Genomic DNA, 27,280 nt, shown 5'->3' on the forward strand with positions numbered 1-27,280 from the left:
GAAATTCATTCGGAAAATGACAAATATTTGTTGGTCAGTAGCTTGAATTTAGAACGGAAATATCCAAATTGTGTTTCATAAGCACTTTCACTTTAAATTCTCCACTGCTACATGTTCCACATCGCCGGATGTTCCAAGGATGTGGTGTGTTGTATTGCTATTTTTCGTGGTGACTCCAGGCCCCGCAAGCGCTTCTCTGTCTCGCCAATCGTAGGTAGGGGGGCGATGCTATTGACAATGGCTCCAACCAGCTGGGATGCTCCACAGTGGAGATATCTCCGGCGTCTTTGAATGGAGAAAGGGGTCGTAGGAGATCCATTTTATCATCCGTTTTCCCTAAGCTTCAAGTTTATGGAAAGAGTGGAAGAGAAGGAAAATATCTGGGAGGATACAGAAAGGCAGTTTCCCTGCAGTGGCGAAAGCCAGCTCCTGACCTCATGGTCATCATGCGTATGAATAATACTTCTCAGAAAGGCTATGTATCAACAGAAAGGAGAGACATTGGCAGTCCTGTTAGGCTCTTAGAAAAGTGAACAATCCGAAGTCGCAAACAGGAATAGGAAAGAGGAAATGAGTTATCAAAAGCACTCAAAGGTGTAGTTATATATATATATATATATATATATATATATATATATATACGTATATATATATATATATATATATATATATATATATATATATATATATATATATATATATATGTGTGTGTGTGTGTGTGTGTGTGTGTGTGTGTGTGAGTGTGTATGTGTGTGTGTGTGTGTATGTATATATAGAACTACACAATAGATGCATGTATATTAAATGTACACCAAGATAGCACTAGCAAAAAAACACAGAGACACACAAAAGAAACTCACACGTATTGCGACGAATTTTCGATGGCAAGTCCACCTTTCTCAAGGGTGAGAAGGAACTTAAGAGAAGGTTTTAATAGGAGAGGACGAGGATGCTGGATGAAAATCCATGCAGTTCTTGCCACCGAAAATTCGGAATACGAGTGAGTTCCATTTGTATCTTTTCGGTCGCTAGTGCTACTTTCATACAAGTTTTATAAATATATATATATCAATATATATAAAAATATATATATATATGTGTGTATATATATATATATATATATATATATATATATATATATATATATATATATATATATATATATATATATATATATGTAATGGGACGGCACAATAGAGCGCAAATAAAATAGCAACATTTAAAAGGATACTCACACGGTAGATAGTTCGAGCTTTCGGCCCTTTCAGAGGCCTTCTTCAAGTGAGTCTCACTTGAAGAAGGCCTCTGAGAGGGCCGAAAGCTCGAACTATCTACCATGTGGGTGTCCTTGTAAATGTTGCTATTCTATTTGTGCTCTATTGTGCCGTCCTATTACATTTATATATATATATATATATATATATATATATATATATATATATATATATATATATATATATATATATATATATATATATATATATATATATATATATATATGGGTCCCGGGAGTTCAGAAGTAGAGAGTTGGACTACTGATCGGAGGGCCTGGGTTCGATTTTAAGCCTCTCTTGGCACCTATCTCCACCCAAGCGATGTGATTTTTCGGGTACCAGATCCACCTGGGAAACCATAACCGGCGCAGGGAAAGGAACTGGCCCCCCTACCCTGATGTGTGAGTTTCACCCGGCGTCGGGCTTAGTCCTGGGTGAACTCTACCATCACCAACTAAACCGACCTTCGGGTTGATTACTGTGTTTATGGTTTTTTATATATAAACTTTGTAAAGTTTAAAAACTGTTGTGTTATATATATTTTTTAGAAAGAATGGAAAAAAATGATTAAATTTTTTACGAAAAAGGAAACTCACGTTTTTGCATATATCTAGTTTTTCACAGCTTGAATTGGTAGTTGCTATCATTGATGTCGAGAAAGATATAAGGGAGGAAGAGGCAGGATTATGATAAGGATTTTGAATGGAATAAAGGGAGGGAAAAAGTATTTGGAATTGAAGATGGGTTTTTGTAATGCTCGTAATAAATAATAATAACAGATGCTTACAATATTATGATGAATTTTCCATGGCTGAGAAATTAATATTCTGTATCATTGGGACAAACCAGCCAGAAATGCCAATTTCCCTACGAGTACAACTCAGGAACTGAAAATCTTACGGTGATCGCATATGATGATCAATTATACGGCCATGAGAAACTATTAAGTTATTTCATTTTTTTTATCTTTTAGGTACTCTTTGGATACACCACCCAAAGAACTAAATGCCTCTTTATATTACCTTCTATTTATTAAATTTAAATATAATCGAGAAGTGTCCTTGAAGCGACGTATCAGCAACATGAAAAATACTATCTATGTTAAGGGAGAATATCATCGAATGAATAGCGAACCACTTTACGTTTTGCCGATACATCAACATTCATCTTTTCAGAAAATGTATGTTTACTCGTAGTGGTGATATAATAGGAAATATATTATGGTGAATGCAGTGTTTAATAACTCTGTAGACGCTATTTGTAATCTAAGAGTATCGTCTATTATGTTTATAAAATTCACTGGTGACTATCATAGGGATTAATACAATTTGCACTCGTTAAAATGCATTTTATTTTTATTTTTGTCCATTATTTACTTTGATTAAGTTTTTCTGTATGTGACTCGTAATTTGGTCTTGTGCGTGACATTAACAGGAAAACACACTTTTTTCTTATTTGTACTCAATCTCTGTAATTAACGTCGTAATTCATAAAATGTTTGCCTAAATATATTCTATGTTTCAGGAGAGGAAACACTCACAGTTGATGGAAATGTGTCTTTCCCTTAGCAAGTAATGATGATTGGAGTGTAGGCGATCCGAAACCCTTGGCGATTTAGGAATAAACGGAAAATGTTTAATTTTGCGTTAACTGGCCCCTCAGAGGGAATTGAAAAATAAAACGCGAAACACGAGGGACTAAAAATGCCATTCTCCTCTTCACATAAGGAAGCAAGAATAAGAAACGACGCAAACAGATATTTTTTCCTTCAAGCTCCTAAAAGTACGAATGTACAATTTGTAGGAAATTTTCTAAGCCCTCAGTAGCTGAAATAATGATACTAAGGAATGGATAGCCCAAATAAGTGTGCTCACAGAATTCTTAATTTGGACCAGGACTGCATCACCTTATCCATTCCCACTCAGATTTTACTTGGCTTCAGAATTTTGGTTCTTCTTCCAGTAATTAGTTTTCTCCGTGAAAACAATATTTTTTCAGCTAACTTTTAATGACTGTCTTGGCAATGAATTTCATGATTCTAAAAGTATTTTTTCGGATAAGGAAATTAAGCACAAGTGATATAACTCGGCTGAGGCCATTCCCTACCTCCTCACCGTCCGCCAGCATCTTCGGGGCTTCGGGACAAGCGAAAGGAATCTTTTGCGGAAAAAAATGGTGATAAAAGGGCGCCTGTTCCTTTTTGAGTCGAAGATATTTTTTTTGAGCGTTCTGAGGGAGTGCGTCGTTCTCTTGAAATTATTTCGCCGCCTCCGAGCTAACACGAAATACGTTTTTCGTCGCCGACTTGCACATTGCCCCCCCCGTCCTACTGCACGAACGTCCCCCCCCCCTGTCCCGTCCCGTGTTTTAAAGGGAGCGAAAAGAATTTCTTCGTCGTCATTTTGGCGCTGTGTGGGGACGAGGGTGACTCGATGAGCCTCCCGGACCAAAGTGGCGCCACCGTCACTCTCGGCGCTGTGAGTTCATCTTTCCCTGTCCCTCCCCCCCTCTTCCCTAACCCGCTGCCCCTCCGGCTAAAAAAGTGAGCAGAGAGCGAGTTGCGTGGGAGATTTCTCGGTCGAGATGCTCGGTCGGTGGGTGGGTGGGGGGGGGCGAAAATTGTGTTGCGGGTGTTTGAGGAAGAGGTGTGGTGTGGGTGGAGACCGAAGATAAATAGTCGGTGTGCTGTGGCTTGCTGAGGCTCTGGTGGGGATAATGGAAGGTTCGGGACGAGGTGGTGCGGTGGGGCTTCCTATGATGGTGTAGGGAATATTGCGGTTGGACAGAATATATCGAATTTGCTGCCTGCCCATGAACCGGAAAAAGTTTTCGATTTATGCGTTTTATATAGGTTTTCATTGTTATTTATGCAGGTTGATTCCAATGTCACTGAAGACCCACGACACATGATCCAGCACATAGGCGTGTTTATTATTTTTATTATTTTATTATTACAATGCAATTTAGTGGCGAGGAAAAGTCGTACTGATTTCCGTCTTGAATTGAATGGGAAAGTAATCAGATAGAGGCGGAGAGAAAAGGTACAGTTTGGCAAACCTGATTTTATGACATTATTTAGCCTACTTATTATAACAATGCCATTCGTAGCTTAGGCTTAATTTCACATTAGCACGCCATTTAAAGAAGATTAACTTTTGAATTAGGTTCAATGATGTCCTTAAATCCCCTTTTTCAGAAACTGAGTCATTAATGCTTGTGAAATTCATCCGCGATATTCCGAATCCCAACTACAATTGATAATGGCAATGGGCAATGGAAACATTAATAATTCTGCAACCGTTTTTTAGTATTCTCACAAAAAATTTGGGGATACTTTCTGAGAATTAATTATTTGCCCATTTAATCTAAAAAATAATCTTTTATATCCGAAGTGTGCTATTCAATTGCATACTTATATCAAAAATTGACCATAATTATGAATTAGAAATATATTTCTAGATTTTACCAAATTTGATGCCACTACATACGGTACCATCGGAGTGACAGTTATCATGACCAATACCTGTTTATATGTACTTATTTACCATATGGTGTAGTAGCCGAATATACTTATTTCGATATTCCTAAATATCATGATTTTCCTCATGTTAAGTTCAAATTTAAAGAATATCATTGATTCTGAATGTATTTGCATTCATGTCTGTTGATCAGAAAATATATCCATGCGTCATATGTAATTAAATCCAAGTTATCGACCCGAATGTCGGTTTGAGAGGTGAGGGTGGAGCTCACCCAAAACTAAGCCCAGCGGCGTATGCAACTCACACATCTAGGTGATTCCTTTCCCTGTGCTGCCGGTGGTTTTTCAGGAAGAACTGGCAAAAAAAAAAATCACACAACTGAGGTGAAGCTGTGAATACCAAGGGGCGTCACGCGGAATGTAACTCGGTGTCTCCGGCTATTAGCACAGCGCTCTACCCACAGGACTACCACGAACCCTTGCATGTAAAAGTATGCATATTTAATTTTGGAACTGTAAATTTTGGAATAAGATCGTTCAAAATTATAGAGCAAGGGTAGTAGGATTCCCCGTATTAAGACAATATATGTCTCTAAATCGCACACAGTTTATCTGTTATAAATCACAATGGATTATTTCATTTTTTTGGAGAATCGTACACGATTTTGTTCAAACATCAGGTACTTTTTTCTTATTCAAATTAGGGGAATGAGATTATGTATACTTTTTTCTAACACGTCTAAGTATCGGATAGGGAGATATCAAGTACTGATGTACTAAACAATTAATTAAAACCGCTGGTTTAGAGCTCAGTGTCATTGTTTGCGACCTCAATTGTAAATTTTTATAAAATCTAATATTTGTAAAATATCAATGAACCGTTTAAGTATGGACTGTGAAGTCGTCATCATTAGTTGAGTGCATATAAATTTGAAGTTATGAAGTAATTTACCGATAAGCATTAGATTTAAAAAATTCGACAACTTGCTCCTGGTGTAATAATCATGCAGTATTTTTTCTCAAATTGCCCAGATTTTTAATTTATCTCACTTCACAACATAAGCTATTTGCAAGGGACAATTTGTAAAGAGATAATTAGATAGAGCTATAAAGTGACAATTATTATACATGCTTGTTGTAAATAGTTGTTGAATTTGATTACACTGCGAAAATATCAAGGTAAAAAGAGATTTGTTTAAGCGTTCATAAAATTTCAATTTTCTCACAGAGGGTAAACACCTACATTCCCTTTATGCAAAATAGCCGATATGTCACAGGATTTCTCATTACAAAATATTTAAGAAAATCATTAATTTACTTAATTTAATTTAACTTTATTTAATTGATCGAATAAATTACTTCGTTAACAAGAAAGGGCTAGCAGATTTCATACATAGGTGTGGATTATAGTAGTTCAATTGTTTTTTAGACTAAATGTAATGAATTTCAACAAAACAATACAATTATAAACCCGATAGCCGGTTTGATAGGATTAGGTAGAGCTCATCCTTTACTAAGCTCTATATCGTGTGAAATTCACGCATCAAGGAAGGGGGGGGGGCAGTTTCTTACCCTTTGCCGCCTATAGTTTCCATTAAAATTTATCACCTATTAAATGTTTTCTAACTTCCATTTGCAGCTATATTTCCCAGCATATTTTTGGTGATTAGTATAAATATAAATTAAAATTAACCCAGAAAATTCACGATACAATTCAATCAGGACTAAGCATGTAAAACGAACTATATGTAGAGATATTATACATAAAGGTTTTATGTTTTTTGCAGAATAATTAACTGAGTAATGTTCACGTACTCTCTCCTGCTAAGGTTTCTTTATAATTCCCGTATGGCTGAAGGTTGAAAAAAGTTTTTAAAAAGTGCATATTGCAAAAACGCTACATTTGACCAACAGTCATCCCCGCCTGAATTTATAGTAGCACGTAGCAGATAAATAAAAACCTCGGAAGCCGCAAATGGAGTCCCATTGCATCGCTAATAAAAGACGACGCCGATTCAGCTTCGCCCGAAAAAGCCAGCTTACTCGGTGAGGGCGGGGGCGGATGGGCAATTTTTTAAATTCAAAGGGAATGTGAGTTATGGCTATCGAGATTGTTCTCCGGCTCCACGGGAGCTCCTTTCTCCATCGCATCTGGAGAGCGTCAAAACGCTCGCCATCGGAGCCAGAGGCAGAGAGGGAAGGAAGGAGAGAGGAAACGTGGGCATGAGAGAGGGAAAGTGGTGAGGATGCTGGGTGGATGGAGGGGGGCGGGTGCTCCGGAATGGTTTAAAAAACGTTGCTGGAAACAACGGGGAGGGGATTTTCAGTTCTCGAGGGGTTTTCGGCAGGTCGGCGGGCGCCAGGGCCATATAGTGACCGCTTTAGGGGGGCCGCGGCGACTTGACAACTCCGTCTGGAGGCGGTGGATATCTGTCCGCACTCCCCCATTCCTCCCCACTACTGCCCGACCACCTTCTCCCATTCCCCTTCTCCATTCCTCTTTCGCGTACCGTCTGCCCCGCTGACTGGCTCCATTTCACCCCCCTACAAACACACACTTCCACGGCCCCACGCGCGTCTTCCCCCCCCCCCTCTTCTCCTGCTCCGCTGTCCGCCTTTATGGAAATCGGCGACGACTGACTCCCGCTCGCCGCCTTTCACAATGCTCATCCGTCCTCGCAAGCATGCAATAAAGTTAGAAGGGCGAATTGCCGACGCCTCCATGGTGCGCTCCTTCACATCCCCTCACCACCCTCTTCCTCTCACCCTCGAGAGGGTGGCCGCGATTTTCCCTTCTCTTCTTCCGGTATTGGATTACGAAAGCGAGAATTCGTCAATGCACAGCATGAAGGTTCCCCAAATGCAGATATGAAGATGTTTGGAAAACGCTGAGCACACCAAATATATCATTGAATATGCCGTTCTGTTTGCCGTTATGCTCATAATACATTCAATGGAATTGAAGAGGAAAGACATCGGAGTGAATATTTAATGAATTTATCAATGTATTTAATTGATACTGATATTGCTGCTTCCACGTAATACGTTTACCATTTTCCAAATCCTTTATTAATTACCTCAGGTCAACGATTTTTCCTCCTATTTTTATTTTGGTTCCTTAGCATTTCTGTAACGAATCCAATGTAAATCTAACTTTTCAATATTTTATGTGAATTAAATACTGAAAAATCATAATGTAATCAGTAGGAATAAATGAAAAGTTAAGAATATGTAAAATCGTTTATTACCAAAAACAAATATTTCAGTTTCCTTATGCGCCTTGCAACATCATTTGACCATGTCAATCGCCGTAATAGAACGATCATCACATTTGAATATCCGGCGACTCAACATTTTTATCGCAATGGGAAAATATCTCTGAGCACCTATTTTCTTTATATCGTTCGAATATCGCTCTTCAAAAATGATTTTCAACTGCTAAATAAAAATGGACCGAAAATAAATCTTGCGTGTTAAATTAGGCAGTCTCGTACATCTATGAATGCCCAAAGAAAAAATATTACAATAAATTATGTCTCTAGAATTTGAACCAGTATATATTTTTTTAATTTCTGCACATTATGTGCATTTAAATATATATATATATATATATATATTGGTAGAAATGGTCACATTGTAGAATATATATGATATATATATATTTATATATACACATATATATATATATATATATATATATATATATATATATAATAAATATATATATATATATATATATATATATATATATATATATATATATATACATATTCTATCAAGGCTCACTTTGCGCGTCACTTTCAAGGCATATTGAACCGCGGTCGGCAATATATAATCATTTGAATAATTAATAAGTGACTATTATTTACCATTCTGAATTTCACAATGTTAACCTAAATATCGTAAACAGAAAGAGGTAGTTGTGTTTCCGGTTTAATTTTTGGTCAGATAGCACACGCAGTTATCAAATTAAAATGTCAGTAAAATACACTGAAGTATTTTTTTTATACAAACTGTTTACTTGAGGTAATCTTAAATTTTAGTTTTTGGAAAAGAATTAAGATATTTCTTAAAAAAATCATTAAAACTTGAGTGCGCCATGAATCATCACGGCATTTCCATTTTTCAGGACGAGCACTCTTTTTTCTGCTTTGGTTTCTTTCCGGTCTTAACTTTCCCTGACTGATCCGTCAGGTGGGACACGCTGCTACGCCACCCTGTGACCACTTAGGACTCACTTTGGTCCACGGATGCTTTGGGTTCAGACTGCCGGTAAGTTAAAAGAGGAGTTTTACTCTTTAAATGCGTTAAAGTTTTTACGGTTTCCTTCCTCTTCTATTCGTCCCTTCCTTCATCTATGTCAGCTCACTCCCTTGGCGAAAAATCCTTTCTCTATCAATTCCGTCACATTGCTCTCAATCTCATCAATGGTTCTTAAGTTAAGACGTTTCATTAAAATATTTATCATTAAAAGATTTCATTAAAAGTCTGTTTATGAGTGGAAAAAAGTATTTTGGACGTTAATAAGACAGTATTATCTAGTCACTTAACAATTTACTTTCTCTCTTCATATATAGGGTTTTTCAGGAATCGACATTAATTGGTGGTTGCCTTTTGATAAGCGTTTCGCGAGAGAGAAATTGTTCGTACTATTTCATTGCGTTTATATCCTTGGAAGAGGGAGCTCCGGAGGAATTCTGCGTGAGGTTTATTACCGGAATATTTAAGCCATTATTTATGACGAATGAGTTCGACAAATACTTGATCATCAAAGAAAAACCTTTGAAAATTCTAAAGAAACTGCGGGAGATACCGCTACAGTAACTTTTAACAGAGTCATTTAGAAATGTTATTTTAATGCAACAATTTCAGAGTGTAAAAATCATTCGCCTTATAATTTTTACACTCTGAAATGGTTGCTTTGGAAATTCTCTTTAATGTAACTCCCTTCTCCAATATTTTTGAACATCTATTAATCTTTCAAATTGTTTCTAAAAGCTTTACTGTATTCTAATACCCCTGAAATTTAACAAAACTTCTCTTTCAACGTGGTGAACTTATTCGCTGCAAGGACGTAAACAAATAGCAATAATTTGGGTGAAAAACGATTATCTCTAACTCAAAATCATCATTTTAGAAAGGAGTGCTTGTTTAATATATATATATATATATATATATATATATATATATATATATATATATATATCTTTCCAAGTTTTATTGCAATAATATTATTTTGGACGATTATGAACATTCAGAACACAAGTTGAAAGATGCACATTCCGTGAAAATGGGAGAGTACACAATGCTTGATGTTCCCAGGCACCACAATGATTTTGGAAGGAACAGTGATAGTACATGTACTGAATTATTTGGTATGATGCCAATTGACGTAAAACATTAATTCTCTCTTAGAGAAGTTGAGGAAAAAATAAAGAATCGATTGTTAATGCATGTAATATTGTATGCATTGTTAACTGTCTCAATAACCGATATTTTGGAAATCGTAACTATATTTCACTGCAGTTGCAAGTTTCCAAGAACCCTCTGACGAGACAAGGCAGGATCAGAGGGACTTGATGAATTCGACGGCATGAAATTTATATACTAATATTTTCTTTCTCATAACTTGCATTCCGTTACTTTTTGATTCTACATAATTCTGAGACATTGCAAAGAAATGATTCCTTTTTGTGGAACAAATTATAATAGAATCTCAGATAATTGCGTGGAATGATAAGAAAAGGAGCTGATATTTAAAGAATCCTAACAAAAACGAGGAGGTGCAAATATAAGAAGATATTATTAACTATTTTAAGGACTTACCTACCTTAAGGCCCCAATTAATGTGTTAATGGCAAGAGAAAGGCCCCTCGGAGAATATTTTATCAAATACAAATGGATCAATAGCTATATTAGGGATCGATAAGTATTACAGGATGCAAAAGAATTTACTGGAAATATGGAGTGCTCCAGTCAAGTAATAAATAAATGACTTGTTGTACTAAAACAGACAATGGGATATTAATATCCATCACAAGATGTATACATTTATATTCAGAATTTAAACCGCGCATAGTGTTGTTAACATGACTCTGCCGCATCCCGGTTAGTTTCTTTATGTAAAGTGCATGTCATTATTTTTTCGGCTTGTATAGGCTCCACTCTGGCGTGATCTTATCGGTTTATTTGCATTCTCTTCAGAACTGATGACCATCATTAACGCTTTTTCCCATTTTAATGGTTCAAGACAAGTTTCTTATGTTTGGATTTCAGAGAGAGAAATCTGTTCATTTACTTTGTTTCGCGGAAAACTTCAAAAACTTTTATCACAAGAGCTTACTACTAATTTTTATAATAAATTAAAGGTTTTCAATATTTTTTCTCAGAATTAAATAATTAACCAATGTAAATTAATATTTACTGACGGAAGAAGTGAGATGGTAATTATTAATAGCATAATAATATGATACGACGATAAGGTTTCTCAATTTGTTTCCACGAAGACTCCGTAATTTGGGTAATTATAGGTTAATTCTATGAAATATACAGCAATGATAAAAGAGTAGCACAGACCAAACTCGCAGAAGTTGATGAAACAGAATATTGGCATTCTCTTTGAGTAATTCCGGAAGCTATAACGGAAGCGTCTCGGTACCTTCAGAATTCGTGCGAACCAATGCAGTGAAATCATCGCCTTAGCTGTTTCATTGTTTTTTATCACCAGCACGTTTGTCATGCAATTCTTATAGCCACAGATGGCCCAAGTTCGGCGAATCAGTTCTCAATTATTTCCTCAATATTTTCAACGGAAAGGATTAGTCCTCCATTAGCGCCCACGATCCCTGTAGCATAATCGCCGAGTATACATCTACATGAACATATTACCCCGCAAGCCACCGCGGGGGCGTGTGGTGGGGAGGTGCTACGTCACCACGCTATAAATAGAACACAACCACATGCGAAACCATATCATGTTGCCACTATACAGATATTAGTTTGATCATGCACTCGATAAATTTGAATCACGCAACAAAATGTACGAACATGGCAACAATATTCAATAACAGGATACGTATATTAGGCTGTAGAATTGTTAAAAATATGGGTCAATTGAATAAAAAGAATAACATGCAGGGTATCGACAAATCTATTTTGATCTCAAATGGTTTGAGGAAAAAACAACATTTTAACATCATCTATTTGTTTTCTACAAATCTCCTTAATTTTACGTTGGTGATCTGATCTATTATAATAAGTCAGGGCCATACATATATGTATATGTATAGATGTGCATTCTCCTGATGACTCCTGATAAATATCGAAGTCCTTGGGGCGCAAATGACCTCAGCTGCGGTCGCCTCCCCTAAAACTACTACTACTCGAAGATCTTCAAAGGGTATAACATTACTTTAATTACGTAGCCGTATGGTGTGACTTAGTGTAACCGTAGTGCAGAGTAATTATTAAATCACTAAGGAAACATTTTCATTTAATATTAGCTTTAATTGACGTAAAGTCGTATTGTTTCTGTGCAATTCATGCCTCTAATGCCTTTACACCCAATTATCTCAGTTCTGTCATGTATGTAGAAGCGTATTCATTTTTTTATAGGAACCATTTACACTGTATAATATTTCGACTCAGAGTTAGCTAGAGGGTCATCAACTCACGCAGCTTTCTCAGTGGGGATAAAGATTCAGCTCATGATTTAGTTGCCATGAAATGGTGTTCAAAATTCAAAAGGATAAGGAGAGGTAGGGAAGTGCTCTGTGAAACTAGAATTTGGAAGGTTTAACGTAATTGAAATGAAAAAAAAGGACCAAAACAAAGCTAAATAAATACTTGAGTCGTTCAATAAGTCCTGAGGAGAAATTAGAAAAACAAATTTGTCTTAGTATATTTTTTTTATTTTTCAACATGATCTCCTTTTAGCTCGATACATTTTTCCCAATTTACTCCGACTTCTTTCTTTTCTATCCAAAAAGTGAGATTTTGGTCTATCCACTAAACTGGGATCTGTTTTGGCGATGACCTCCTTGTTGGACATGAATCTTTTTAACCGAGCGATTGTGCCTAGTGAGGAAATATAAAAATCACCAGAGGTCTGGCGAAATCTGGTGGATACGGTGAATGTTGCAATAATTCGGACTTAAGTTCCATAATTTTCGACATTGAAACTGCACAGATTTGCACCCGTGCATTGTATGGATGGTAGAGATTTTTTTCAATGCTAATTGAGGACGTTTTTCCTAGATTACTCTGCTCAATGGGTGTAATAACGACGCATAAAACGGTCGAGTTCATCGTCTTCGCCTTCTTTGGAACCGGATCGCCTAAAAGAACCCAATGTTTCGACTTTTCTTTTTTGTAGCAGAATAGCCATGCATCGTCAACAGTTTTGTACCGACGCGGAAGCTCGTCATGATTCCTACGGTGAAGTGCCCAATTCAGTATCCGAATCGACCGCACGATCGCGTGGAGACGTACTCTCCACTGGGAGCACACGCGGCAACCTGCCGAGATTTTTTTCACAACTAACTTTTCATACCAAATTGGAAACACTGTCCATTGTAATATGCCTGTGATCATTGTTCTTTACCATTTGTGGGTGTACGACCCTGTTTTAAACTCATTTACACAATTTTAATCTTTCGCAAACACAGGAGCAAATGAGCCATGAACCTCATCCAAATCGGCTTTCATCTCATTCGTTGTTAAGGTTTCTTGTAGAAGTGTTTCATCACCGCACGTAACTCATTTTTTTCATTTTTCTAAATAGACAAAAGTTTTTTGCTTCGATTGATAATGAAAACGAAATACGGTGATTGATATGGCTGAAACTTAACAGAAATCTAGTGATAGACGAAGCTCACTAAAAGCAAACCTTTTTCAGTTTTACGAGCACCATCACTTGATTTTCTAAAGAACTATTGAACGACCCGCGTATTTAATGAGGATAGGAGAATGAAAATGTTTGGGAAAAGATGGGTGGATCTTTAAAACAGGATGGAACGAGCCCATAAAACGATGGGAATGGTAACTTATAAGAGGATTAAGAAACCATCGGAAAGAAAGCGTAAAGTGGATGAAAGGAGAAATTGGAAGAACGTCAATTCGGATACAAGCAGAGATAAATAAGAAAGTAATCGAAAACTAATAAGGTTGGGAAAATATGATGGACGGATCAGCGAGAGGACATGAAAAAAATAAATAAACGAAGTAACTTTAGGAATGGAAAATTATAACAAGGTGTATATTTTGAAATAGATGGAATCGAGCATTTCAGATCAAATCAAATACTTTACCCTGACGCCAAACCTTTCATGTGCGGGTTGGAAGAGTTTTTGCATGAATGTTTACGTCACTAAGGGTCAATTTTTGCATAAATATTTTGATTTTGCATGTAGTTTTGTTCTCTTTTTACGGGTGGTGACCTAACACCCCCCGCCACACGCCCTCGCGGAGTATTATGTAGATTTAGATATAAAACCTTTTATGGGGTACACATATCAGAAGAAAATTTGGGTGAACCTCAAAGAAGTTTCATCAGCCGGGTTTTAGGAAAATTTAGTGAAAAGTTAAAGAGTGGTCTCATTCAATTTAGTTAAAAATTCGCACCAAGTATTTGGCATTCATTGTTGTACATGTGTGTATGTGTACGAGTATTTTTGTTTTTGAGCTATTGCATGCGTGAACTAATAGTTGTATATGTATGACTGCCGATATTCTTATAACCATCTGCCACACGCCAAAGCGGCTTTCGGGGTAACGTGTAAATGTACTCGCATTAGACCCGGGAATACGAGATAAGGAAATAGAAAAAGTACGAAAGGTAATGAAGTTAAAAAAAGGCAGTAGGGGTACATAATATCCTCTCAGAATTAGAGAAAAATGGGAAGATGGGGAGTCTTTGAACTTATGCCCAGTATTTTTTGAGGAATAAACTGGGTCAGAATATTTACTTTGGACAATTTTTATTGCAATCCCAGAAATGTGTAAAGCAACTAAATGTGAGAATCCAAGGATATTAATTTTAATTTCACGTACAGCATAGATAGATAGCTCTAAGAGTCATCAATATAAGTAAAAAAATGGAGCAAACACTGCCTAGGCGAATATCAGTTTGGACTTGGATAGAGGAGAGGAACGCGTGACGCCATTGGAATGATGAGGTTATTAGCATAAATGAAAATTAATTAAATGTCGCGTGGTTGGCGGCTGCGACGTAATTGGTGGGAGCGTAGCACAGAATGAAAGAGTCGTATTCGGTTTATGCGTATTTTACTTAACCCTTTAAGCAATGGAGCTCAGGCACCGGGGAGTAGGGACGTGGGAGCGGGGCAAGGCCTTCTCTGGTGTCTTGACCGAAGGGCCTAGAGACAAGGTATCGGATGAGGAATCGGTAAGGAATGGGGATCGGGAAGGGAATGGGGGACTTACTTTAGTTCAGTTCAGTTTTATTTTTTTTTAGGAGCGTCTCGCTTTATATAGGATCGCGCCTTCGGGGGGAGGGACTTCTGAGTCGCTGCATAGTAACATTTTAGGAACAAGGGAATTCGGTAGCGGACATGGTCTTGCCTTGGTTTCCGAGAAAGCCGTGCTGCATACATTGTCTGGTATGCTTGGGAGAGTTAACCAATAGAGTGGGTTTCCGAGAAACCCACACTACATCAAATCTCTGTCTTTGTGTGCTTCGTGGAGTTTGAGAAGGCATTCAATCCTTTAGAGTGGACAGTTATTATAGATGTTACGGAATATGGGAGCAGACTGGAGGTATAGGCGGCTTATTTGAAACTTAAGCAATGTTAAACGGCGCAGGTAAGGGTAGTAAAGAGATCGATATCGGTAGTGTAGTGAACGGGTATGCAGGGAAGCAAGATGAGGTTTCACCGTTGCTATTGTTGAGTTCCTTAAATGAACAATACAAGGAAAATGGAATGAAGACAACCTAAGAAATTTAACTAATGAGTTTCTTGAGAGGTAGTCAAGCTAAAGGTAAATATTAAAAAATGAGGGAACTACAGCAGTTTGGGTATCTGGGCAATATTTTATAGGGCAATGGGCCTAGCTACGGGGAAAGTTTCAGAAGAATTGTGTTGGCGAGGGAAGCATTCACAGAAACAGAGAATTCATGATTGGTACAATAAGCAAAGATGAGAAGAAATATTAGTTAAGGTCTTAACGGATGTGAGATCTTGTCTTAACGGGGAAAAGATGAACGTATATTTCGGAGGTTTTTGATATAAGGAATATGCGAAGAATGAAGAAAACAAATTGGAATGGGAGGGAGACAGACGCTGAGATGTAGTAAAACAGAGGAAATAAGAGAATTTTCTCGTGATACGAAAAAGTAAATAGTTGTTAGGGATTGTCCAAAACACGACCTTCAATAGTTGGAATACGTGTGTTAAATGAATGTTTGGCTCTGAAAAATAACTCCGCGATTCCATATCTCCTTGTTTTTACTGTTCATGTATGTTTAGAGAATGTTTTTCAGTCAATAATATTCACTTCAAACATTATCTGAGAAAATTTACGTTTTATTTCAGTGCTATTGTGGTGAAAGATGACCTATTGTCGGAAATATCGTCATCCATTTGCTAAATTGAGGAACGAATTCATTTGAGGTATACTTTATTAATATCAATACCGAAATTAAAAAATCACAATAGATAATGCGATACAGTCTTATCGAATGTCCACACAACTAGGAAGTAGATATGTTGCAGTTAGTTAGAAATATAGAAGACCATACTTAAAAGTGGTGTTCATCCGTAAGTTTTCAGCTTACATACTCTCTCCAACTTGCATACATAAACGAGTAGAAGGAACAATCAAGAAGCGAAGTTTTCCTCAATACTCACTCCATTTGCCTCTTACACTTTGACCTCTCTTACAGCTCACCCATGTCCCCTTCCTGCATGGGGATACACACGTCAACCGCCCGAGGAGTCAGGAGGACAATGGTGGGGTTTTAGTGGGTCGGGAACATTGCATGGTGGGGAGTCCCAGGCATCTGGAGAGCATCATGCACGGGCCGAAATGGTAGGAGGCTGGCCTGGGTTTTAGAGGGTCGATTGGGACGGGGAAAGAAGGGACAGTCGGGAAGAAATGGTGTGTTTTCTTTAACTGTTGAGCTAATGCAACAACCCCTGTGGGAATGAGAAAGTGTCCGAACTCAGAATGTGAGCAATCAAATGCCTTTCTTGGAATCGCGCCAGAAGCAGGTGTGGCTGGGGTGGTGTCATTAAACAGAGCGACGTGTCGTAAAAAAAGTGCTCTATTTCGTCATCAATTTTAAATCTGTATATACTTCACACCCAGTGACCGTCTTAAAAATGACGTAATCCACTTGAAGTACTCACCGAACCGCCCTGTAAATAGGGATCGGAATTCCACTGAGAAATCCTACCTCAATTCAGAAATTCGAAACAGGGAACCGGATGTAGTGAGCACCGTACCAACCCGATCCCCAAAATGAGAAAAGGGTTTTCCTTAATTTAGCGTACATTAGCTCCAAGGAAGCCTCACTTTTAAAAGCCAGGAAAACTTATCTTCGTTTGTTTAACTTCCTACATTAACAGACAAAATCTGTGAGACGCGTTTCATAATTAAGAATACATCTTAATTTCTCTCATGGCATTGGACTTCCTTTAAGCTTCAAATTTTAAGGCTTCATTGGCTTTAGAGTCCTTTTTTAAGGTGCCCATGTTTATTTTTGCCGCTCCTTTAAGCTTCACGCGGACTTTACATTGTTTCGAGAAAGTGAATGGGAGTGCACTGGCGTCTGAGGGCCATTGTAGGATTCATGGTTCCCATTCCGAGAAGGCCGTCTGGGATTGCCATAGCGCAGCGGGAGTCTGAGATTGATACGATGATTCATTTTTTTCCTCGCATCATAGTACTCGGGAGCTTTTACTGGTCGACAAAAACCCAAGCGTGCGCAGATAAGAGCGTGGCCAAGTTGGGGATACTTCTTCTGAAAATATTTATGGCCTTCCAGCTTCATATTTTGATCGGCATTGGTATTATATTTGATAGGCCGCATTACAAATCAATAGATTGAAAAATATAGTATGTTTATGTGCCCATGTCTGACTGAAAGGACTCCAGAGAAAACTATGGAGTACCAACCATTAGGGTAGAGAAATGCGTGAAGGCAAAAGGTGAAAACTGGACTGTAGAAGGAGATGAAATATATAAAAATCTCTTCCTGTACTTGCAGAAAAAGCCACAGATGACCGCATTCCGCATCAATCAGCAAAATACTCTGCCACTCCAACACTTCTACCGTCTAGGCATTAACTAATAACCCAGGTAGTAAAAAGTTGAAATAATTCCAAATGATCAATAAAACTCGGCACGAGAGTATTTCTCATTTAATACTTCTTATAATGCATTAATAGTAAAAGAATTACCCTAATTATATAAAAAAACGTACCCTAATTGTCAATCAGTCAGTACATAGATGCCAAAATTTTCCGTTATGCTAGTGCCCAAAATTAATTTATAAATATTTATATAGACGAAAAGATGTCTTATATGTAAATACAAATGGTGCCTACGAAATATTATTTTAGCTTTTTAATGGAAAACTTGGTATATAATGGGTAAGGATTTAGCGAGCGTTCAACATTGCGATTTTTTGGATGATGATGAAACATTGTTTGGGATGAAGATTTTGATGTATTTGGAAATACTTTCACTTATAATTGACAGTACGTATAAAAGGCATTTTAACTATCTCATGAAGATTCCTATTTGATTTAAAATTCAAAGTAATATAGAACTTCCTATCGGTTAGATTCCGGCGTTTAATTAATCAGCGGTTAGAAACTCGGGATTCAATTCGTTGAGCTCACCATCCCTTTCTGTCCTTCGGTTTTACTCAATTTTGACATACGTCTTAAACATGTAATATACTACCTTGAACAAAAAGTTCCCGGAATAACCACCGTGTGGCGCTCCCATCGTTCCGATTTGAGTTCTGTTTTTTTTTTTAAATTGGTACATCTGTTGTTGATATTCCCTTTAAATCTTAGTGTCATAACTTGACATTTGCAAAAGTTACGTAGCCAAGAGTACATCTATCTCTGTGTGTGTTGGCGATTTTTTACAATTTCAGAAATGGATTTAAATTTGCAACAACGAACTTGTATTAAATTTTGCGTAAAAAACGGATTTAGTGGCGCACGGACGTTGGAAATGTTGGAAAAGTGTTTCGGCAACGATTCTCTAAAAAAAACGGTCGTTTACCAGTGGCACGAGCGGTTCAGAAGTGGTCGTGAGTCAATCGAAGATGATGAACGCAGTGGCAGACCATCGACATCGAAAGTCGGTGAAAAAATTAATAAAGTAAAAGAAATGTTGGTCAATAACCGCAAATTAACCATCAGAGAAATAGCGGAGGGCTTGAACATTGCCTATGGGTCCGCCCAAGACATTGTGGTTAATGATTTGGGTTTCCGTCGTGTAGCAGCAAAGTTGGTGCCAAAAGACCTCAATTTCATGCAAAAAAGAGACCGTGTTGACGTCGCAAAAGACATGATTTGCGAGGCTGAATCCGATCCCACATTCATCAAAAGGATCATTACTGGAGACGAGACGTGGGTTTATGAGTACGACACGCAATCCAGACATCAGGCAAGTGAATGGCGTTCACCAAATGAGCCGAGACCAAAAATACCACGTCGTTTTCAGTCAAAAAAGAAGGCAATGCTGACGGTTTTCATGGATTACAACGGTGTAGTGCATCATGAATTTTTGCCAGAAGGCCAGACAGTAAACAAAGAGTATTATTTGGGCGTTATGAGACGTTTGCGTGAAGCAATTCGCCGAAAGAGACCAGAAATGTGGGCAGAAAACTCGTGGATTTTGCACCATGATAACGCACCGTCGCACAGTGCTATCATTATTCGTAATTTTTTGACGAAAAATGCAACAAATACCATCCAACAGCCACCGAATTCACCTGATTTGGCTCCCTGTGACTTCTTTCTGTTCAATCGAGTTAAAAAACCATTACGGGGAACGCGTTTTAGCAGCCGAGAGGAAGTAATGGAAAAATCGCAGGAAGCACTGATGGACATACCGAAAACCGACCGTAACTTTTGCAAATGTCAAGTTATGACACTAAGATTTAAAGGGAATATCAACAACAGATGTACCAATTTAACAAAAAAAACAGAACTCAAATCGGAACGATGGGAGCGCCACACGGTGGTTATTCCGGGAACTTTTTGATCAAGGTAGTATATCCATATATTTGCGAGATTCCGAAATTATTTCTCTTTTATAATTTAAGGGGAGAACAGTTTCGTGGAAAATCATTGCATAAATAACGACTTATTGATGTAATATAAAGTTATTGAAAAACAAACGTTCATATAATTATTAACAGTGGAGTGATTGAGAGAGTTCACCTTGTGCCAAAGCTTATCAACACAGAATATCTAGTGTCGCCGAAAATTCACCCCAATCTCCTATTCATCCAAAGCCACCAATTTCCAGATCCCTTTTTAATCTAATATTAACGTAGGTTTAATCGGTGAAGTCTAGTGATCTTAAAACACTAACAAAATACGCGAAACTTCATAAAAGTGCTCCATGATCATTTTTCAAATTTTACAATTTTTAGGTATTGCGATGAAATATTCATTTTCACCTGGCAGTGAATTTGAAGAGTTCGATTTTTACGGTATATATCAACGTCGGAACACTTATCTTATTGATGGGGAGAGATACTGCTGATGATTCAGGCACGCTGGTCACCCAGTGTGCCGGAATCACAGTTGCGGCGCCTGAAGCTCTCCGGGAAAAAGCTCCCATGAGATATTTCCCCGATGGGAAGATTATCCATTAATGCCATTAATATATTTTTTTTAGAACAAACTTCCAGGTATAATCTTTCTTATCAGGACTGTGGGTGTTAACATTCCTAAAACTCTTCGTAACACAAAAGAGATATATAATGAAGAAGTACTACATTGATCAAAAAGTTCCCGGAATAACCACCGTGTGGCGCTCCCATCGTTCCGATTTGAGTTCTGTTTTTTTTTTAAATTGGTACATCTGTTGTTGATATTCCCTTTAAATCTTAGTGTCATAACTTGACATTTGCAAAAGTTACGTAGCCAAGAGTACATCTATCTCTGTGTGTGTTGGCGATTTTTTACAATTGCAGAAATGGATTTAAATTTGCAACAACGAACTTGTATTAAATTTTGCGTAAAAAACTGATTTAGTGGCGCACGGACGTTGGAAATGTTGGAAAAGTGTTTCGGCAACGATTCTCTAAAAAAAACGGTCGTTTACCAGTGGCACGAGCGGTTCAGAAGTGGTCGTGAGTCAATCGAAGATGATGAACGCAGTGGCAGACCATCGACATCGAAAGTCCGTGAAAAAATTGATAAAGTAAAAGAAATGTTGGTCAATAACCGCAAATTAACCATCAGAGAAATAGCGGAGGACTTGAACATTGCCTATGGATCCGCCCAAGACATTGTGGTTAATGATTTGGTTTCCGTCGTGTAGCAGCAAAGTTGGTGCCAAAAGACCTCAATTTCATGCAAAAAAGAGACCGTGTTGACGTCGCAAAAGACATGATTTGCGAGGCTGAATCCGATCCCACATTCATCAAAAGGATCATTACTGGAGACGAGACGTGGGTTTATGAGTACGACACGCAATCCAGACATCAGGCAAGTGAATGGCGTTCACCAAATGAGCCGAGACCAAAAAACCACGTCGTTTTCAGTCAAAAAAGAAGGCAATGCTGACGGTTTTCATGGATTACAACGGTGTAGTGCATCATGAATTTTTGCCAGAAGGCCAGACAGTAAACAAAGAGTATTATTTGGGCGTTATGAGACGTTTGCGTGAAGCAATTCGCCGAAAGAGACCAGAAATGTGGGCAGAAAACTCGTGGATTTTGCACCATGATAACGCACCGTCGCACAGTGCTATCATTATTCGTAATTTTTTGACGAAAAATGCAACAAATACCATCCAACAGCCACCGAATTCACCTGATTTGGCTCCCTGTGACTTCTTTCTGTTCAATCGAGTTAAAAAACCATTACGGGGAACGCGTTTTAGCAGCCGAGAGGAAGTAATGGAAAAATCGCAGGAAGCACTGATGGACATACCGAAAACCGAATATAAAAAATGTTTCGAGGATTGGATCAAGCGCTGGCATAAGTGTGTTGCAGTCGATGGGGATTACTTTGAAGGGGACAATATAGATTTAGATGAATAAACTTGTATTTTTAATTTTCTGAATAAATTCCGGGAAATTTTTGATCAAGGTAGTATTTCCAAAAATGTAACTACATAATTAATAACTCTACGCTAGAAATATCCTTACTCTGGAGCAAGAATATTCCCCGGTGGAAAAAATAATGGGATTCCTTCAAACTGTTTAGTCTAGTCTGAGCCCTTCTTCCCTGATAGCTAAGATTATTCTTTCGTATGTGAGCGTAGCGACCACACAGAGGTTGAAATGCATTGGTATAGACGCCACCACCCGGGAGCCGCCAAATGGAGAAAGGATTAGCGGCGCTAATGGGCGCTCTTTGTGGACCAAATGAAAGACACTCATTCAGTAGATAAATCCCTGGGGTTCCCACATTCCTCTGTCGGCAATATTTCAAAGAATGACTTAGAGGATTTTTTTTAGAATAATATGTCAGCATTAACAGAAATGTCAAAAACATACGCGCCCAGAATAATCATTGAGGTTGGCAAGATTTGTATCAATTAATATAAAATAAGTATATTAAAAATAGTGAACTTTTTCGCTTATTTCAACGCTATTGCAATGATTTATTTCGCTCTCACCAGTTGCAAAATTAACGTCTTAACGTCTTGTGATAGCGATTCAAACTAATTAAAAATAAAATCATAACTCTACGAATTCAGATTACTGGTATTTCCATTCTTCTTCCTGTGGAAAAAAACACTTTCTCATGAGTAAGTCCTTATTCTATTAAATAAATGAATTCAATTTGTTCTCGTGTACAAAATAGCATGAAGATATAGCGTAAATTAAAAATCGATGATTATACGGCCTCCGGATTTCTTTACTTTTATCATGAAAGAAATTGAACATTTCAGTAGATAAAATAATTAGTAGCAAAAACCTATCAGTGAAATTTTACCCGTGCAATTGGCTGTAAAAATTAAAAATTTCTCACTCAAAAGTACAAGAATAGTATGAATTTGATTTTAAGGAAACTGTTAAGTATAAGTTTTTACCGAGTAGTCTCCTCTCCCCCCACCAACCATTGTGACCAAGATGACTACCGCTCCCCCTTGAAGGTTGCCCCTAGATCCTTGAGAATCTAAAATCATGGTAAAGCCAGGTTCTGACGCACGGTTTATTTGACAATTTTAAGCTCCTAAAAAATGATACATTCAACTGGTTATAGATTTTGGTTGTTTATTTTGCATTTTGAGTAAATTTGGTACCTGAAGTCTAAGTTATTGGTCTTTACCATTTCCTTCGAAAGCTATTTGATTTGATCGGCGGAAAACGATTCATCTCGAACGAGGATGGTCATCGTCAACACAGATATCTATTTCAGGACCTCCCAAAACGCTACTTTGGCGAGGCTGAGAAAAGTGCATCGAGCTAAAAAGAGATTATTTTGAAAAATAATAAAAATATATACCAACATTTTTTTTCCATTTTTTCATTTGGACGACCACGTACATATTGCAATAATTCATTATTTAGCTCTGAATATTTTCTCTTTTAATTTAATCCAAAAAGGCCTGTTCACCTCGATTTCCCAATATTCTAGCCCACATTGCCTTGCTTCAGCATTGCACTGCCTCTCAGTATCTCTTCAATTCACTTTCCTTGCTTTCTTCGAACTTCAGCTATCTCTCTTCCACTTCCATACCTAGAACTTCATCTCTGCTTTCCTTTCCGACTATTTTAATTTTTCAATGCTTCTTCCCAACCGCATCTCAATGATCTCACCTTTACCCTCCTGATTCAACTACAAGTGTCTAAATTATACACAAATTATAATGGGTTCTCATTACAAAGACGAGAAAAGCAGCGATATGTGGGGGCTATATGGTTGTAAATTTGTTTTCACTCGTTACAAAGGAATTGGAAATTATCATCAGCAAAAGGATTAGGAAGAAAGGAAATGAGTGCTTAGGATAATATCAGTTTGGATTTAGGAATGGGAGAGGCACACGCTCGATGTCATGGCAATAATGGATCGGCAGTAGAAAGGAACATAAATTAAAACCAGAATATAATTGCATGCTTCGTGGATTTTGAAAAGGTGTTCGATTGTGTAAAATGGGGAAATAATGGAAGTTTTGCAAAAGATGGAGTACATTGGAGAGCTAGATGACTCACCCTTAACCTGCGCATGCCCCATGCTGCACACATGTGGATAGCGGATGAAGAGTTGAAATGGGCTGTGCTAGGTAGGAGAGTGCGTCAGAGATATCCATTTAGTCTCACATGTCATTTGCAGCATTCAGGGCCTGTGCCAAAAATAAGTAGAATGATTTTTTTCCGCCAATGAGGATGGCTGGAGTGGGGTGATTTGTGATGGGAAAGGTAATGGGAGATCTTGGGAAAGCAACGCGGCCCGCGCCAGTTAACTGTGGGCATTCACAGTGTGCAGATTGCTGCAAGACTGGACCCCTGTTCGAAGATCAGGTCAACAATTCACCATGCCACTTTCCATGGAGCAATGATATGAGATAAACTTGTGCATTAAACTTGGAAAATTGGGTTCGGAGACCATTTCCATGATTAAGGATGCTTATGGAGATGGATAAATGTCCCAAGTTATGGTTTTCTGGTTGCACAGGATATTCTGGAGGGTAACGAGGAGGTTGACGATCAGGAATGCCCTGGGCATCCATCAACAATGCAGTGTGATGAAAATGCACTAAAAGTGAGACAAATGCTTAATTCTGATTCACCCCCAAGTGTCAGGATGTTAGCAGAAGAGTGCCACATTCAGAAAACCGCTGTGCATTGAATTTTTACAGCAGATTTAGCCATGAGAAAGACGTGCCAAGATGGTCACCAAGGTGCTGTCAGAAGACTGCTTGTTTGACAATCTTGCCTCGGACCTCTTCGGACTACGGTGGAAGTGACTCGAATATTTTAGAAGAGGTGGTTACAGGTGACGAGACATGGGTCTTTGAGAGTTACTCAAGTGTTATCCCTTTGAGCACCATTTTGGATCACTAGATTATGTCAAAGAGGCCACGACGAGGTGCGTGAACGAGGGTCCCATTGATGCCTTACGAGAAGCATACCACAACTGGCGGAGGCACTGGTATTGTTGTGTTGATACATAAGGGTGCTCTTATGAAGAGATTAAGCAATTTGTACTTTGATCTGCAAATATTTCTCCCCCAGATTTATTCTACTAATTTTTGGGACAGATCTTGTATTATGAAAATTGTGAGGTAAGCGTGGGAAGGTAGGAGCGAAAGTTGGTGGAGAACTCATAAAATCTGAGTTACCGATGATCATGCGTTAGCGAAGGCCATAAGATTCCCAAGAAAAAGGAAGGCGAAGACAAGCATCAAAATTGGGGGACACACTTAAAAAGGTCAAACAAGTCGCACGTGAAATTCAAGAGGATAAACCGGAGAAGATGGATGTAAGGGCTGATATAAATCAGCATTGATCGTGATTAAAGGCAAGAATTACCAAGTGGCTGTGAAATAATTAATAAGTGCGGGCAGAGAGGCGGGTACATTTGAAGAAACTTGGGGAAGGTCCTTGAAACGAATATTATATCCCGCCAACGAAAGTGTAGGGACAGGAAAAGCACAAGTGAGTTGAACTTATTTGATCAAAGTAGTACAGGAATGTCAGATGAAGAATTGCGTTAGGCGATGAAGGGAAAGGGAGTTAGTTGACTGAACTTGAGAAAGGAGATTAAGGGAAAATTTTGAGAAAGAGAAAGGTTTGATGTGGAGCATAGTTTTGAATGGCGCGGCAAATTAGTCTTTGAAGCAAGATAATGGCTGTAGATTGGATATTTTTTAGCCATGGGTGAGAAGAAGGAACTTTAAAGAAAAACGGAAAGAAAAGGAAACCAGCGAAATACAATTCAGGGGGAGAATCAGCGAAGGAATGCTGTAGACTGTGATTTGAAAAGAGGAGGTCGGGTAAAAGACGAAGGTGTAGGAATAGAATGGACGCATGTTGGGCGGAATGAAGGGAGAAAGTATGTATGTATGTAGAATTAAAAACAGTTTATTGTAGTGTGGGTGTAGTGTCAAGTTATCCCTTATTAGGCGGGCCTAAGTATTGTAGCTATTTTCGGTCCGCGTCCTTCCAAAAACATATTGTTACCTACTCACAATCTATTAGGCAGTCCAAAAATATGCCATTTTTCTCTTTTGAAGGATTGGCAACGATACTGATCTAACCTAGTCTTCCGGCAAAATTCCTCACACATAATTGCTACTTACTACAAATGAGCCCACAAAAACTCTACCCCGTTTCCTGAATTCTTTAGTATTTCTTATTCTATGTACTTGCCGGCCCCGGTGGCGGCGGAGTAACGTCCTCGCTGACCAACCCAAGGGTCGCGGGTTCGATTCCCGCCTAGGTAGATTTTCATCCGTCTAGGGCTTGGTTGTATGTAATTGTCTGCAATTTAATGTCTGTAATGCAAGGGTTAGGTGGAAGATGGGACCATTAGACTCAACCTCGGCCAATTAAGTCGATAAATAAATAAATAAATATGTGGGTCCCGGGAGTTCAGAAGTAGAGAGTTGGACTACTGATCGGAGGGCCCGGGTTCGATTTTAAGCCTCTCTGGGCACCTATCTCCACCCAAGCGATGTGATTTTTCGGGTACCAGATCCACCTGGGAAACCATAACCGGCGCAGGGAAAGGAACTGGCCCCCCTACCCTGATGTGTGAGTTTCACCCGGCGTCGGGCTTAGTACTGGGTGAACTCTAGCATCAACTAACAAACCGACATTCGGGTTGATTACTATGTTTATGGTTTTTTCATACTGTGTATAAAAATGTAGCTCGGAGTAAAGTATTTCTTGCCCTAAGTTATCATTATCATCGTCGCATTGCCATTCTATATCCAAAGTACCGAGGCTATTATCTTTAGCCTATAGTTTATCTTTATATTTTTTCAACTCCGCCAGAACCTCTTTTATTTGGTAAATATAACCCCCGTTACCCGTTGGATCTGCAATAGTTTAAACGGATTTTATTTTCTTACAGCCTAATAGTTCATCCCTCATCATTATGTATAGGGTGCCCATTTCGTTCTGTCTCAGTAAGCTTCCTTATCTTCGAACTGCTCTTACCACCATGCCATATATAATATAAACATGCATCATAATATAACCTGACTAGTATCTACCTATGTCTCCCGGCATTTTGCGTTATCTCCGAGGTCATTCTTTGTTCCTAAACCATAGTCTCCAACCTCAGTGTCCCAACTTCCCTTAGCCCACCGCCACATTTCATTCCCTCATTGCTGTCAAGTGCATTCTTTC

The sequence above is a fragment of the Hetaerina americana genome, unplaced genomic scaffold (genome assembly GCF_022747635.1).
Source record: "Hetaerina americana unplaced genomic scaffold, ioHetAmer1.1.p SCAF_2, whole genome shotgun sequence".
Taxonomy (NCBI): Eukaryota; Metazoa; Arthropoda; class Insecta; order Odonata; family Calopterygidae; genus Hetaerina; species Hetaerina americana.